The sequence below is a fragment of the Quercus suber genome, unplaced genomic scaffold (genome assembly GCF_002906115.3).
Source record: "Quercus suber isolate HL8 unplaced genomic scaffold, Cork oak 2.0 scaffold_741, whole genome shotgun sequence".
In the NCBI taxonomy this organism is placed as follows: Eukaryota; Viridiplantae; Streptophyta; class Magnoliopsida; order Fagales; family Fagaceae; genus Quercus; species Quercus suber.
The window spans coordinates 31,207-43,983 of NW_027070179.1; the positions used below are offsets into that span (position 1 = coordinate 31,207).

Sequence of the window (12,777 nt, forward strand, 5' to 3'; positions counted from 1 at the left end):
GTCCCACATTTGATTCTAAAATTAAGAAATAAATCTCTTTAAGAATAAATAATTTAGGACACTTGGCGCAAAATTGGAACTATAATTTGAAATTTTAACTTGAGTTTTTCTCAGTTTCACCTATTATTTTATATATATATATATATATTACTTTAATAGGGATGGCATTATTTCATCATTGTTGTTTGGTGATGCATGTTGGATGTCACTCTTCTGAAATAGGGACAGGCACTATTCCAATTTGTGGACAGTACTATTCCAAGTTCTTGAACAAGCTCCATAGCTGTTTGGTTACAAGAGAACTATAACCCAAAACCAGTTTTAGATATTCTAATTTTGATCTGCATCTACCCTTTACACCAAAAAACGCAATTGATGTTTTTGGTCTGATGATAAAGAGCAATTATCAAAAGTAAACTTAGAAAGAGAAAGAAAAAAAAGGGAGAAGAATGACTAAATGATTAAGAAGAAGGAAAGACAGAAGAAAGATCCAAACAACCGAGAAAGAAGACCAAGTTCAAAGTGCCCAAAAAAAAAAAAAAAATATTTTAATAAAAAAATTAACATGATTTTTCACGAGCCATCGATGACTCGATGTACATATAAAAATCATAATTTTTAGAACCTTGGTATAGGGTAAAGGCAAATAAGAAGAAATAGCCCTTATATATAACTATAAACAATTGACCATATATGATAACAATGTAACAATATCCAATTAGTATGAACCAGTTCACCTGTGCCTAATAAGCATACCTCATACTGAGAAGTTAGCATCTCTCTACCTAATTAACCTCCTAAACATGCCAAACAAAGATTTTTTTTTTTTTTTTATATTCTTTTTTTATATATCCACCTCTCAAAGTACAATCCTTTTTCCACTTTGCTAAACATATTAGGAAGGACATGACCTCTATTGGGTTCGTAAAGAGTATAGGGCTTCTGTCTCCTTTGGAGTAGAAGAAACAACTATAGGAAATCCTCTTCCAATGCTCTTAATCATCTGCAACATTGATACACAAATTACATTAGTGTGGGTCTAAAGACAAGTCTGATTATTCATCAAAATTAATAAAAAGAGTTAAATGCATGATTTCAATGGTTTTGGCAACATCCACCAAGCCTATGGAAGAAGAGGGGGTTTGATCAATATTTAATGGGTTTATCTAGCTAGGCTTTAAGAAAAATCACCACGATTTAAAATTGGTAACAATAATAAAGTATCATCAAGTAGATAATCTATACCTTAAAAGCATCCTCATCAGTTTTATCGTCTCCTATATATAGGAAGGATCTCGCTAGAATTTTCAAAACCAAGAGTATCAAGTAAATATTGCAAAGCAAGACCTTTATCCCAGTTTATATTAGGTCAGATTTCCATGAGCTATAACAAAAATAACAACATTAAAAAAACAACTAAGTCTTAATCAAAAAATTTTGGAGTCAGTTAATAAATTTTACAGAATAATTAGGATTGAACACATGCATATACTATGATCTATCTTCCACACACACACACACAAAATCAAAAGAGATAAATTATATGATTGCATGATTGATTTATTCCAAACTTTACTACTACTTAATGGAAAATTATATTTTTAAGAAGGGAGAAATCTTAAAATTTATTATAAAGATAACAAAAAACTTTTATACCTCTTTTCCTTCGGATATACGGAAGTCTTTATAGGATTTCATTGCTGATTCCACCTTCTCCTTAAGTACGCCAACATTCTGCATTAATTTTGACATGCATTCTTATTATCTACAAATTTGAGAACTACCATATTTTACCATGTTTTTTTATGTGTTAATAATATCATTGCTATCATATTGCATTTATTTTTATTTGATCACATCAAATTATCATTATTGCACTAAAATATTACATCTTCATTCACACATCGAAAGTGTACGGAGAGGCAAAATTTATTGTCTTCAACCATGGCACCTTTTATGCCTCTTGTTATTTCTTGCAACATAACCTTTGTCTGCAAGAGGAGCAAAGCATTATTGAAATTTAAAAAGAAAAAAGAAAAAAAGAAAAAAAAAGAGACAATTTATTTGCATTCTAATACTACAAAGTCCTAGCTAGGAACAAAAGGAGGAGTTTTTGATACTATGACCATGCATTTTCGTATTAGTTTGCCATTTTATCTTTGACAAAGAGGATTTTGTAAACAGTACATAATTTCTTACTGTTTGAATTCTAGGCAAGAAGTCCTGTGCTGGGCAGAAGTTAACCATGTCATTACCCTACAAGATCAAACAATTAATGGAAAACGTTTAGGATATTTTCATTGCAATTTAAATTTTGACTTACAGGTTTTGAACACAACATAAAAAATGCAATTTCCATGAGAAGCACCAAGTATAGAAAATTAACCACAAACAATTGAGAAAATATACCTTTTCATCAATAGTCCTAGCTTGATGCTTGTGGTTACCATAATAGAGATAAACTGATAGGGTTGATATATCCATCCCATGACTTCCAGCATAATAGGTATTATTTAATCTCACAAATTGGAACACCTAGAGAAAAAAAACTTGTTAATATCACAAATGTGTTAATTAGTTTTTTAAAAAGTTGTATATAAGATCTAGCTCATTGTTGCACTAATTGTTATAGGTCACTTCACAATTATAAGTAGAGTGGGAGCATAAGAGTTAAGAGTTAAGGTTCAAGTCTTTAGAAAAGAGTTACTATTATTATTTAGCTTGCTAAGGTCAGAGCCACAGAGGCAGCTGAGCCACTCTTCAGTGACAACGAAGGTGATGAGAATTCGACGGCCTTGTTTTGAAGAAAATGACTTGCAAACACCCATCATGGCATTGATGTGGCTTTGGCATGGGAAGGTATTGCCACCACGTGCCGAATGGTGATCGATTCCATATATACATATATATATAGACACACTTAAACAGAGGTATATAGAGGGATGATTGAACTGAAATAAAAGAAAGAAGATGAACAGTGCAATTATATTGATAGGGTTGTATTATCTTTCTAGTATTTCCTCGCTGCCTCAACACAACAAGCCTTTTATAGGCTATGGACTTCAAACTATCATACAATCTAGCATATATTAACACTTAACAATACACACATGAATTATTTTATAGGTATGCTTTGTAAAATAAACTATGTTTGTTTAATCCCATTTGTATCTTCCTTTATATTAATATTCACGGTTGTCGGTTGTCACCACTTGGAGTATATTTAGTTGAGATAAGGATTTTTCAAAGTTATCTTAGGAGACTCTAATGCAGGAACAGACAAGAAAAGGCTATGTAAAAAGTTAAGAAGAAGCTAGTCGGTAACATATGTGATGTGCATGAAAGTTTTTTCTTGAAGTTAATATATATTATAATTAAAACAATTTCTAGATTATGAATATTAAAAGTAAAATATGAATTCCAGTTAGTTCAACTAGTAAAGCATTTTGTCGATGAAAAAAAGATTAGAGTCATTATGGAGCAGATGCTATAGATTGAAATACTATCGTAACTATAAATAAATAAATACAAGATGAAAAGCAAAACCAACTTTCTCAAAATTTTATTTAAACCAAAATTAAAATGAGACTAATACCATAAGATAGAGTATTTTTAATAGTCAATTACTCAAATAATTGGTAGACACATTTAAATACATAGCCAAGTCAAGCATGTTAAGATATAAACTTAAATTCTCACTTCCAAAACAACTAAGTATTTACCCAAACTTTTATATATATATATATATATATATAAACCCAAATTAAATTCAAACCAAATTCATAAGAAAATGGGAGTACTTCTATAGCAAAACGCTTAACCAACAAAGTAAGAAAAAAAATGTTCAAATCATAGTAATAGGCATAAATTCCTAATGTTTTGGTTTCAGTCAAATGAATTCCAAACGATACATGAACTAGTTAAAAAAAAATTAGGCAATTTAGTTCTTCCTCCATAAAGTTTGTGGGGGACTATTTTTACTACAAAAATGTAATCTTTAATAATGTATGTATGGTCACAATTAATGCATGTTCTAACTTTTTTTTAGATAAAGTACTTACTGCATCAGACATGTAAGCTTGATCAGGGTCGTTTACAATTGGTGAGAGGGTTCCATCGTAATCCAAAAATACAACAATATGTTTCTCACCAGTCACTCTCTTTATTTCATCAAAAGAGCTTAAGGCAGAAGGATGATTTTTCTATAGCAGCCAAACAAAAAACTTGTTAGTAATTTACTACAACAACAAAGCTTTAATGTGCTCTTGGGTTGGCTTTTTATGTGTGTGTTGATTTGTTTATTTGTTGAAAGTTGATAAGAATATAGTTGTACCTATAAAAATATTGAGCTTTTAAGAAATGGTGCATAAACAAATATGCTAAATATGTTTTTTTTTTCTTAAAGAAAAATTAATGTACACAATAATGTATACCCAATGAAAAGAGAAAGATATATAAAGTAATGAGTTGTCACTACAAAAGGCATCACATGATAAACTAGAAAACTCGTAATGAGTTGAAAACTTGAAAATTATTTTAATCAAAGATTCATAGCAAAATGGTGTAACATAAGGCATCACATGATAAACTAACGGTATCTCGAGTGGTTGGGTCATTAAATTTAGTGTGTGCTTACCAGCCATACATCATAAGAACCATTAATAATTGTATCTTTGTCGTCAAATCTTTCTTTTGGGTTGAATTCCATGCTTAAGGGACCTGAATTAAGGTGGTTGTCGATATACCATAGTTAATGAAATTGAGTTAGTTAATTTTGCAACACTAATTAAACAAAAATGAAAAAAGAAAGGAAATAAATCAAGCTCAAAGCAAAAGCAAGAAACTAAGAGTCTAAGACTAGACTCATAGTTTGATACAAGAAGGTAGAATCGAGCAAGAAATTGTGTTCATTCACATATATTTGGTTGAGACAATATCAACCATGCATAATTCACTCTTTTAACATGGTTTTTTTCTCTGAAAATGGATGATTTTAATCGACTAGAAAAGTTGGGTTAAAACGTAACGGATAAAAGTGCATCAACTAATTCAACTAACCACCCAGAGATTAAAATGAACCACCTAATTAAAGATGTTAAGAAAAAGGAAACATAAAACAACAGGCGTATTTCAAATTTTCACTTAATATTGCTTTGTGGGACCTTTTTTTATTATTTTTTTTATATCTAAAATTGGAAGGAAAAATATTTAATGGAGCCTACAAAAATAAAATAAAAAAATCAGGTGAAGTTTTGCACCATTCACCCTAAAAAAAAAAAAGGTTTTGCACCATTAATAGACAATCTTTAAGAACCCTATAGCAATATCGAGACAGCAGGGGCGAAGCAATTGTGCTCTCTCAGCCCCAACACACATCTCTACCTCTGTACAGCAATGGAAGTGCTTGCTTGTCGAAGGGCGGTCCTCTTCGCCAAAGAATTGGGCTCAGGCAAGTCATTTTCGAAGGTGATTCTGCAGTGGTCACCCAAGCTATCATTCATGGCATCTCAACGTCAGCAGAGTATGGAAATATCATAGATGATATCAGGAGTCTAGCTATTGATTTTGATTTTTGTCATTTCAATCATGTTAAACGCAACTGTAATGTAGTTGCTGATGCTCTCGCCAAGAAGGCCAAAACTCTTTCGGACCTTGTTGTTTGGCTTGAGGATGTTTCAGAGGACATGCTCCTCTCCTTTTATTTGATGCTCCTTAATAATAGTTTTCTTCCTTGGTCCTCTTGGTCCGGGTCTCAAAAAAAAAAAAAAAAAAAAAAACTCTTTAAGGCATATTATCAAACAAAACAATGATTTGAACTTTGTGAGGACGGGGGCAGGGGGATTGGGGAAGGAGGGCAGTCAACATGAACAATAATAAACAAATTCACGCAAACCCAAACTAGCATCTATTAAATAATGAATAAATTTTCAAAAAAAAACACAAAATAAGTTATTTCTTAATACCTTTCAACTAATTATCTATCAAAATGGAACTTGACGTGTTTACTTGTCTTAAATTTTAAAGATTATCTATAGTCAACTCTGTATTAAATTTAGTAGAATTTATCTTTCAATGTTAAATAAATTAAGAATTTGTGAGAAAATCATCTTCCATTGTAGTAAGATATTTGTTTAGTATAATCACTGAATTAGCAAAATTAATCTTGATTAATTTGTTCACGTTTCAAGCAATGAACATTGTTATAAACATTGTTATAATCTTACCTTTAGTACTTTTTAAAAATAAATCTTATTTTGTTTAATGAGAAACTAATATATCACTCATTTACTAAATAAAATGTGGAGATTAAAACTATTACCACTTGTCATTGTATATTTAAAATAAAATGGCATATCTAGTTAAAAAAGTATTAAAGGTAAATCAAACCTATAAACTTATATATGTTACTTGTTGGTAAGAGGAGGGGGGTTTTAAAAGGTGACACCGATATTATTCATTATAGGTTTATTTATTTTTATTTTTTATTTTTTAAAATTGTTACAACAATGCAATGTATTATGGAAACCTTTAACTATTTAGTATTTTCGAAGTTCAACAATGTTGTTACGTGATATTCATTTCTCTCACATGAATTGTGAATTCTACTAATAAAATTCACAATGGAATCTACTATTCATGTGAGAGGAATGAATATCATATTGCTATACTTCAAAGTACTTAATAATTTTTATACCCTAATGATTGATTTTTTATTTGTTCTCAAGCTTCATTAAGTACTTATTAATTTAATGGACAAATTCATATTAACAAAAACTTAAAAATTTATTGAACTCAAAAACAATGATTTTATGAGAGGCCCATATTTCCGCTTGTAAATGATCCAAGTAAAATGATAGTATAAGTGCATAACAACCATGGAAGGCACTAAAGAAATCCTTGTACTACTAAAGAAACAAGCTAGAACGCAACTATTGACTCATCAACTAATATATTTCTTTTTTTGATACAAGATAGAAATTTTACTCTACCCTAATCTAAGTGTATATGTGTGTGAAGCTTCTTCATGGAGACTTGAATCCTGGCCTTGCCCCCACACCCCACACTCCACAAGCACTTATACTTGTGGAGTGACCATCGCATTAAGGGTGCGAGGTGGTCAACTAATACATTTCTAAAAGTTGAAAACTAAGTGGTAGGGGTTTTGTGAAATCTTCTAAGAAATTAATGGGTAAATGGATTGGAGTTGGTTTAATGTATTTCACAAAATAACCTAATCATTTTTTATTAGGACCTGCATAGAAGTATGTTACTTACGTGAGTAAACTAAAGCAACAACAGTATTTATATTATTTGTCGGAACGGATAATTCCACATGAGGTAATTGTATGATTTGCCATACGTATTTTAATTCACATTACCTTTTTCTTTAAAAAAAAAATCTCATTACTAATTTTATAATTTCACCATGGCTTTTAAATTGAGCTGGCTTCTCAAAGTTGGTGATCGAAGGAGACAATGCAAATGTGATGAAGGCAATCTCTTGCTCCGTAGAGAACAACTCTTTGCTGGGACACATTTTTGAGGATATTCAGTTTTAGAGCAGTGATGAGCTCTCCTTATTTCTTTCGATCTACGTATGTAGTCTCGCACCTATCATATATAATATTATTCAGTTTTTCCTTTTTTTTGGCATTTGAAAAGTCAAATCACTCCATAATTTGGCAAAAAATAATGTATGTCTCATTCCCTTATATCATTCAAGCATAACAAATTGCTCCATTGTCAGGGATTTTCATATAAATGTGCATTTAAGCATTGCCGAATTACCATTTGGAATTCATGTTTAGAGTATTATTATGTATTGCAAGCAAACATTTGGCAACTTTAACTTGACAAAGAATAATTTGTGCAGTTTTACCATGGTGTGGACAAGAAGGCATTTCCGTTCAACCCTTTTGGAAGCAAATGAAATGGAGGACTTTCTAATTAGCATATTGTAAATACAAACGTTTGTATATATATATATATATATATATATTTTTGTAAACACAAATGTTGTTACTTGCTGCCTTAGTGTTTGAGGGCAGTTTAGAATGTAAAACTCAGGTTTTTGTATATTTTTTGTGATCTCCAAACATTTGTATGTATCTTTTGTGATGCCTTAGTGTTGTTGCTTGCTGCCTTAGTGTTGGGAACTTCTATATATCTTGTTTGATTTGTTGTTCGGAACCTGGTCATGGAACTTGTATGTATATGGCAGGAACTTGTATTTCTATGGCAGGAAGCAGTTGTTTAAAGGGAGGGGGGGGGGGGGAACCCTATAGCCGCGTCTCTCTCTCTCTCTCTCTCTCTCCTGAGTTTGTGTCTGTTTCTCATAAAAATTTCACAATTTCAGACTTACTTTATTACCAAAAAAAAAAAAAAGTGAAATTTACCATATTCCTTATTATTTTACTTATAATAATATAATAATAATAATAATAATAATAATAATAATAATATTGTGTCCGATTGGAGTGAGAATAATTAATGCACTACAGCACACGTAAAATTGGAATCATTACCATCATTTTAATACCATACCTGTGCTTTTACCATATTCCGAATCCTAGTTGGACATTAAGCAAACTAGGCAAGTTTTAAATTTTGTGTTTTGTTTTTTTTGTTTTTGTTTTTAGTTTCATACGTTTACAGATTTACAGTTCACAAATGTTGAAAGAAAAGTTTTAAAAGGTGAGAATCCGACGAGATTGTAATCTTGATTCTCTTCTCGTATATAGATAAATACCATACCACCCCTCCCTTCTAGTTTCTCTCTTTCTCACTAAATTCTTTTTCTTACAAAGTTTAATTTCTAGGAAATTTTTCTCTCTAAGAAGGTTTTCTCAAATCGACCCAAGCTAATTAGGTACTTACTCTCTTCTCTTCACTCTCCCTTCTAATTGTTTTTACTTCATTGTTTATTCAAAGCTGCCAATGCTATGTACTATGTTACAAAGTTTTGATTTTGAAAGGAAAACAAATTAAGGTTTGGTTCTATATATCTACAAAGAAAAATTTGTCCTCCAACTTACAATTGAAATAATAATTCAATTTGGTACGTGGGGTCTATTCAATATTACAATGAATAGCCTAATTTCAATGTGTTTTTGTTTCTGTAAATTATTTTTGAATTTGAATGGATGTTTTATGTTTGTACTTGGGTTTTGTTGATGTGTGCTGGTTTGGTCTCCTATATATATATTAAGTAGGAATCTAGTTTTTTATTTATTTTTATTTTTATTTATTTATTTAAATTTTTTAGAAGAAAGAAGAAATCTAGTTGTCCGTTATTTATATATATATATATATTTTAATAAAAAAGTGGGTCTTAGGTATGGACTCATCGGCCTCACATTACGTGACAACAATAGATAATAACATGTACCATTGAGAGTTTGTACTTTATAACATCCTATAGTAAAAAATGGGTAATATTCAAGTAATCAAGGTTTTTTTTTTTTTTTTTTTTTTTTTTTAAATTGGGTAAATTTCACTAACATACTCTGAGATTTTGGTTAATGCCAATTAAATTCAAAACTTTTTAAAACTAGCTTTGTTCCCTAAAACCAACTTAGTTCTTAAATACTGTTAACCTGTTAATCATTTTTCTCAACCGTCTTATTAGGGACTAAGTTGGTTTTAGGCACTAAGTTATTTTTAGAGACCAAATTGATAAGTTTTGAAAAATCTTGGACCTGATTGGCATTAGCCCCCAAACCTTAGGATATGTTGATAGAATTTAATTACCCTTTTAAATTTTATTGAAGCTCTTGGATTTTAATATAGTGGAGTGAAAGGTTGATTATAAAGACCATCATAGCCTTGCTTTTGACTTGAATCTAGGGTAACAATGAATAGACAAACAAGTAAGATAGGGGTAAGATAGTCATTGTATTAAACAAACAGAAATCTTGCATCAATATTCATCAAAAAACTTTAAAATTTTTATTCTTTAAAAAAAAAAAAAAAAAAAAAAAACTTTAGGATTTTAATTAGAATCCACTCAATTGGAGAAAAAGGATCATAATACCCTTCTAATCTATGCATAGTAATTGGCGGAGGACAAGGTCCCCGGTCTCCCTAGCCCGTTCTATCTAATTACTCAAACACTAATACAAGTTTTTTTTTTTTAAATTATTGAAACTTTATTTAATCAAAATAAATCTAAGGTATTTGTCTTGCTAACTTTAGCTTTATATTATAAGAGAAAAGCTTTTGGATGACAAAAAAATATGGTACTATAATCTCTAACACTTAACTAAATATGGTTTGCTAAGGGTTTTGTAATTCAACTGATTAGTATCTTTTGATAGTTCTAATAGAAAAAACTATGATTTAAATCCTACATCTTCCAACTATCGAATTATTAAAAAAAATACTTAGATATATTATTAAATTACCCAAAATACACAGTTCTATTTTTTTAAAAGAAAATATTCTAGTACCCTTTTATTATTATTATTATTATTATTATTAAATTGTCAATATAAATTTGGTAAGTTTATCAATTCTTTTTGTAAGAATTATGTTGTTGCTTGCTGCCTTAGTGTTGGGAACTTGCCTTAGTGTTGTTGCATGCTTAGTATTGCAATTGCTTGCAAGCAAATATTATCAATTGCTTGATGTGCTGTTGGGAACCTGGTCATGGACCTATGATGTTGGGATGTAACAGGTTGTATAAATGTATATGGCAGGAAGCAGTTATTTAGGTAGGGGGTGGAAAAAAAAAAAAAAAAAAAAAAAAAAACCTATAGCCGCGTTTTTAAAAACGCGGCTATAGCTTGCTCAAAACGTCACTGAAACAGCAGCAGTGAAACCTATAACTGCGTTTTAAAAATGCGGCTATAGGTCCGTAGCCTTAGCCGCGGGTGTAGAAACGCGGCTCCAGTGGGGCCTATGGGCGCGTTTTCTGAAACGCGGCTAAAGGTCTGCGACCGTAGCCGCGTTTTGAAACGCGGCTCCAGCCCTCCCTGTAGCCGCGTTTTTTAAAAAATGCGGCCATAGGTATGGAGGGCCGGTTTCCTGTGCTAGAGGAAAAGACGAGGCTACAGGTTCACCTATAGCCGCGTTTTACAAAAACGCGGCTATAGGTCTGACCTGCAAAAACGCGGCCTTAGTTCTGTAGCCGCGGTACTTAGGCCAGGTTTACAAACGCGGCTACAGGAAACGCAGCTCCAGCCTGTAGCCGCGTTTTTGGGGTCTATAGCCGCGTTTTTCAAACGCGGCTATAGACCCAGTTTTTTGTAATGTCGACTCGTGCATCCATAGAGAGAGTTGAAGGTGGAGATGTAACCTTACACAAAGAAGGTATAGGCAGCCATTTATCCACCCAGATTCGAATACTCTTCCCATTCCCCACTCACCATTGAATGCCTTTCTGAATCATATTTTGTGCTACCATAATACTCCTCCAGGCATAAGAAGGGTTACTACCCAAACCAACTTCAATAAAGTCACACCTGGGAAAGTTCTTTTCCTTGAAAACCCTTGTTGATGCCCATCTTGGTAAAAGGGCCCAACGATAGAAGAAGCCCAACAATATGAAAAAGGGGTTAAGAAAGAAAAAGTATCAAAGTAAAAATCATTAAAGCCTGAATGGCTAGAATAATGGTCCACGAGCCCACAAAATAACAAAATGGTTCCAAAGCAAGCAAATGGGCCAAGAAAGCCCCAAAGAATGAAATGGTAAGCCCATGGGTATCATAAGAAATAGAAAGAAAGCAAAAAGGGGACAGAAGAGTCCAAAGAAAGGAATTAGTAAATGGAATTGGTTCAAAGGTCAATAAACCCAAAAGTAAAAATGTGGTAGTTAGGCTGAGAAAGCCCAAAAGACTTATCAAAACCCCATGGGAATGTAAGAAGTAGGAAATGATAAAACGGGCTGAAGATGCCTAAGGAATAAATTGGGCCGGGAAAGCCCAAGATGTTATATGGACTGGCTTAGTAGGAATGCTAGGCAACGTGAACTAAAGGAAGGAATAACACATGAAACTGGCATGGCAGGCCTACAGGAAGTCTAGCAAACAAAGTTAAACGATATCATGGTAAAAACAATGCAATGGCATGGCAGGAGTACCAGCTAGCCCATGAACAAGAAGTGAAATGAGAAGGGGTTGAATTAAAGAAGAAAAAACTCACACCCAAGCAATGCCCAGCCCAAAGAAGAAACGAGATGCAAAGAATGAAGACTCAATGACTCATCCACGCCACAAGAGTTAAACAAGCAGCAAAACACGCAGTAGGGCCAAACAAACTTGCAGGCAAAGGCAAAGGCATGAACGCCAGAAAAGCAATGGACTTATATAGGAGTGGAGCACGCACAAGGCTCAGTCACCACCTACTTGTACCCAGCCAATACAGGGGAGGTGAGCCATGGGTAAGAGGTAAGAGAGGGTGTGGTCTGACAGTGGGGAGAAGGTGGAGCCTATCTTAGGGTTCTCACTCAAGTTCTTTTGGGAGCAAATGTCCTGCTGGGATGACATATCACCAAAAAGAGGCAAACATAAGTTAGTATCACTTGGTGCATACTGTAGGAGTTAGTAAGAGAGAAACCCAGCCCTTATCCGAATAAGAATGCTAAGAGAAGCAGGAAAACAAAACAAAATTGTTTTTGTTTGGGAATGAAGCATGGCGCGGCCAACACAGGGTGGTGGTGATGGCTGGGCAGCTAGCAAACCAATAGGCAGTTTGGGAAGGACACCCACAACAGGCCAAAAGGAGTTGAGGGGTAAAAATGATAAATCCTGTCACTGCAAACAGTACAAAAAGGCCTTC

The 12,777-nt window shown here is 32.7% G+C and overlaps 1 pseudogene; it reads right to left on the reverse strand.

The window, feature by feature from the left end:
* Positions 1–354: 354 nt before the first annotated feature.
* On the reverse strand, positions 355–4,708 carry LOC112024637 (probable trehalose-phosphate phosphatase 4; annotated as a pseudogene).
* Positions 4,709–12,777: the final 8,069 nt, after the last annotated feature.